The sequence below is a fragment of the Penaeus vannamei genome, chromosome 9 (assembly GCF_042767895.1).
Source record: "Penaeus vannamei isolate JL-2024 chromosome 9, ASM4276789v1, whole genome shotgun sequence".
NCBI classification, from domain to species: domain Eukaryota; kingdom Metazoa; phylum Arthropoda; class Malacostraca; order Decapoda; family Penaeidae; genus Penaeus; species Penaeus vannamei.
In genome coordinates, this window is record NC_091557.1 from 47,691,429 (window position 1) to 47,696,428 (window position 5,000).

A 5,000-nucleotide genomic window follows, 5' to 3' on the forward strand; every position below is an offset into this window, starting at 1 on the left:
TTCAGTTGGAATTCGAACGAGGCGCGCGAGGCCGAGTAGTTCGCTGCCCCGTCAACAGATGTCGCCAGATTGTTTACAAACAAAAGAAGGTTCAGAACCACTTTGGTTAATCGTTCTGCTTGGGTTTGTTTGAAGGTCTTTTTACCCAGTGCATTGGTGGTCCCGCAAGCCTTTCGCGTCCCGAAGCTTTCGCCGACGACTATAGATCGCGGCGCAACAGAAAAAAGGAGTGGGAAAGGAGAGTCCTTTTTGTGTTGACGTGTGTTGCTGAACCTCACGTCCGCCGCCGCTGCGAGGAAGCCAAGCCCCCCTTAGAGGAGGCTTCGGCAGTGACACCAAGGTAATGCTGGGCCTTCAGGGGCGGGCTGAGGCTGGCACTTAGCTGGTCGCGGCCTTGGAAAGGAACTCTTTCGAGGCGCGACGTCCTGCAGGAGCTGCTCACGGAAATAGGGGCAGAACTTTCGCGTAAAGGGATCCCTTGGCAACCAGGATGTTGAAGAGGAGTTAGGCTACATTGTTTTGAGGTTGATGAAGTGGATTTGTGGTTTGACAGATGTCTGTTTGATACCTATTATTAATTCAACTAATTTTGTGGAAGTTTGAACATAGCACTTGTATTTATAAACATTGTAAAGTTTGTTGAATTAGTATTTTGTAAACATATGAGAAAATGTGTAATTTTATTTTGCCTAAATGCAGAAGTCAGTTTGTTGATGAAGCTTGTTTGCACATGGAAGGAATATAAAATGTTTATTTTATTAACATGTTAGGAAGTTTAGGTTATATTGTGCTTTTAAACAGAAATTCTATTGATGTCCTTCAATGGGTGAAGGTGTTTAAATGGGTTTTGAATGAAATTAGGAATCCTCTTAGGGACACATCTCAGGGTCACCCAAGAATTACTATTGAATCAACATGGAACTGCTAAATGCCTTAGAAAAATAAATCTATTTCACCTTGTTTTAGGCGGGTCACAATAGCATCAGCAGTGCCATGACCTGTTGCTACATTAAACACTCTATCATTTAAATAATTTTTCAGTTGTCAGTTTCAGTTGTGTAGTATCATTCATAAGAAAACAATCCCATCAACTGTGGTAAAACATGTCCTCTCTTGAAGTAAAGAGATAATATATACATTTATTTGTAATACTTTGCCTTTAATATTACTTCAGTTAGTTTTTCCCACATTCATTAGAGAAGTTGTATAAATGTGTTGCTGCAGCATCAGATGCGCACACAGGCAGTCAAGGGGAAAATTAGGGGTGCAGGAAACATGTGCTTGTGCTGGGTAAATTTAGAAATGATACTGAATAGCAGTTTTTGGGTGAGCACTAAATATTTCTGATACCTCTCATGTTCCAAATTAATCTGGTATCAATCTCTCTGCTATACTGGCTTTTGATAGCTGGGGAGAGCATGACAAGTACCATGGAGATTGTAGGGTACAAGTAGAAGACTAAGGTAGTCTAAATCATTCAGTCATTTAGCTTTTGTAGAATTTGGGAGCTAAGCTGCTAAACCTCCTTTCAGGGGGCTATTGCTCCCTCTTACCCCTACCTGATCTGAATTTTTTTTTACCTCTAATATTCTGGCAGGATAAATTCTTGGCAAATATGGTTCACTGATGCAAATGCACGGCATATAAGAGTCTTAGCCATTCTTTGAGGCTCCCCTCCTTCCAGGATCTCAAAATTCTTTACTTCATATGTTCTGACAGGTTAGAGCTCAGACAAATATCAGGACCTTGTACCAATTTGAATAATTTCTTACCATAAATTGTAATTCCAGAAGGGCTGACTTACAGATTGTCAGGATCCCCCTATTATTGGCAAGCATTTAGACAGCAGCCTGCCATTCCTTTTTTCTTGTATCCATATTTTACAAAAGCAAAAGTTTTCCCTACATCTTGTGCACTACCAAGCCATACCCAAGGGTAGTCATAAAGGTCTTATTCCTCTTCTGTGCTTTCAAAAAAGGGTAAACAAATTCTTAAATGAATAGATAAATGAAAGTATGTAGAATTTTCTTTGAGATTAGGGCAAATTCTCAGTAGGTTTCTTAACCCATTTGCGACAGGTGTCCCACACATGAGATTGCCGGATGTCCCGCCGGTGTGACGCTAGATTAGAGCTTGTGCTCCAATTCCATCGCGAGCCAGCAGATTCAGGGCCAGGCCCGTGCACCAATTTTGAAGCCCCCCGGAAACTATTATTTTCAGCTTCAAAATATACCGGTGTTAGTGGGTTAAGCAAATGAAAACAAGAAGCAAAATCATATAAGGCATTGTGGCACAGCTTATATAACTCAGCATATGTAGGTAATGTATACTTTTGTGATAGAGTCAGAGCAAGAAGACATTAAAATAATGATTGATATAGAATACAGAGAAACTGATTTAAATGTCTAGATATTTACCATGAAAGACCAATGTCTCATTCAGTCTTGACTCCACGTGGCAATAATCGCCAAATTTTCATATTTCACAAGTGGTAAATTTAGTCCAGATTTCCCCCCACCCCTACCACCACCACTATCAAGTAGTTGCTTAGCAGTAGAACAACAAAGTATGAGATAGTGACAGTGAAGCATAGAAAATCAGTTTTAACTTCACCATTTGTCAATTTCATCAAGTGTGTGATGATTTGGTTGCATTGCGGTAAGAAAAGGGGAGAAAGAGATTGAAGAGAAGAAAGGTATGTTTAGTCTTCAGAGTATTGAGAAATAAATTTTACATATCAGAAAATGTTCTTTTAGTGGTGATATGAGGGTGTGCATGTCCAAAATTATTCTATGACCAATTGTGTGAAAATGCAATTCTTAAATATTTAGTTAGTTTAATCCTACATGGACGGTGCCAGAATCTTCTGTGGCACTCATTCAGTTAACTACTGGCAACCGTCAAGCCTTTCTGGCAGGCCGTTCACTGTGTACAGCAGGTCCTTCCTGTTCACTCGCTAGAGCGAGTATACATACCCATCGTGAAGGGTAGGCTTTCCATGATAGTTATAGCTGTGCCCATCAACAGGGTGTTAAACTTTCATCTATAACATATGCATCAATATGTCCACATTAATGCTCTAAAATAATGTGCATTGGTAGTGCATTAATGTGAACATATTAATGGCTATGTCACAGGTTAAAGTATGAACAAAAGAAACATTGTAATGCAATGCATTTTCTCACAATTGGTCTGAGAACACCTTTGGATGCACATGCCTCAGATGTCAAATGGTTGCTGAACTGAGCTGCAAAGTTTAGAATAGTCACTGATAATCATAGAAAATCAAGAGGAGGAGGAAAAGGAGCCTTAGACGAAGGGAGAAAAGGGGTATGAATAAATTCTAGCATGAACTCACCTTGTAGTAAACAACTTTCATGTGAAGTAACCATGCATTAGGTATCTTTGCATATACATGTAACACCATGACCCTTGTATATACAGATTGTGATATCATGACCTTTGCATATACAAAGTGTGAGATTGTGACCAATCAGTATGTGACTGTCATAGAAATGGATTGTTTTTATATTTCAAAATGTATCAATACTTCAAATATTTTCAGTGATGGCATGAACCTCACCCACCATGTGGATAGATTTTTTCATAATGTGATAGTCACATAGTCACAAGTAGAAGAGTTAAGCTGAAGATCACTTGAATTTAGCATTTACTATTTAATTCAAATAAATTTAAGATATATATTCGAGAAATGTAAAAGGGAATTGTGACTTTTGCAGCGATTATCATCATGAATATGATTCTTGCATGGAAGTGTCATAATACGGTTTGAGCATTGGTTGGGGATCCCTGGACTAGAGGGTGAGACTGGGTTTGGGTCCAAAGCTCCTGTCACTTGCTTCAAAAATGTTCACTACTGTCATAATATTGTGCCATGTAGTCTTTCTTTGTGGATTCCAAGAACAGTATACATATAGTCATCTTATTCATATAACTGTCAAATCAATTTCATGTCAGTATAAAGGGTATCACTTCAGAAAATATTGACTGTGTTTATTTGTGTGTTGGTGTGGCTGATGTATGCATGAAACTGCTCCAAGTTTGAGCATGGCTGTTGATGTATGGCAGTTTTGTCTTTACACTGTTGTGGGCAGTTTTTATCAAATATCCATGATGTACTTTTACTTTTATTTTAAATCACATCTATTTATATAATATATGTGTATGTTTGACCGATACTTTTGTTATAACATGTAGATGTTAGTAACCCCCTAGATTTTCGACAAAATGTTTGTGTAATTAAATTATTTACAAATATATATTATTTTGACCTGAACTATGTATATGAAAAAATGTGAAATTGATGGCATTTGCATTGCTTGGATGCACTGAAGACTAGGAGAAGCAGTGATGGAACTGTGCATAGAATAGGCGTAACCCTTGCTTTTTTTTTTACTTCATTTGTTTATTTGCGGGTATGCATATAAGACTTTTTAAGACAGTAAGTCTCTCTCTCTCTCTCTCTCTCTCTCTCTCTCTCTCTCTCTCTCTCTCTCTCTCTCTCTCTCTCTCTCTCTCTCTCTCTCTCTCTCTCTCTCTCTCTCTCTCTCTCTCTCTCTCTCTCTCTCTCTCTCTCTCTTGTCTTTCTCTCTCTCTCTCTCTCTCTCTCTTGTCTTTCTCTCTCTCTCTCTTGTCTTTCTCTCTCTCTCTCTCTTGTCTTTCTCTCTCTCTCTCTCTTTGTCTTTCTCTCTCTCTCTCTTTGTCTTTCTCTCTCTCTCTCTTTGTCTTTCTCTCTCTCTCTCTCTTTGTCTTTCTCTCTCTCTCTCTTTGTCTTTCTCTCTCTCTCTCTTTGTCTTTCTCTCTCTCTCTCTTTGTCTTTCTCTCTCTCTCTCTTTGTCTTTCTCTCTCTCTCTCTCTTTTTCTTTCTCTCTCTCTCTCTCTCTTTGTCTTTCTCTCTCTCTCTCTCTCTATCTATCTCTCTCTCTCTCTTTCTCTCTCTCTCTCTCTCTCTCTCTCTCTCTCTCTCTCTCTCTCTCTCT

The 5,000-nt window shown here is 38.9% G+C and overlaps 1 protein-coding gene across 7 annotated transcripts in view; it reads left to right on the plus strand.

The window, feature by feature from the left end:
• Window positions 1-62: 62 nt before the first annotated feature.
• LOC113815263 (protein bric-a-brac 1) overlaps window positions 63-5,000 on the plus strand; it is a 15,549-nt gene continuing 10,611 nt past the window's right edge. For 5 of the 7 annotated variants that reach the window (XM_027367344.2, XM_027367345.2, XM_027367348.2 and 2 more), the window contains exon 1: window positions 63-340. The gene's annotated coding sequence lies outside the window, so the exon portion shown is untranslated. The other 2 variants (XM_070125886.1, XM_027367347.2) reach the window with 1 other exon arrangement.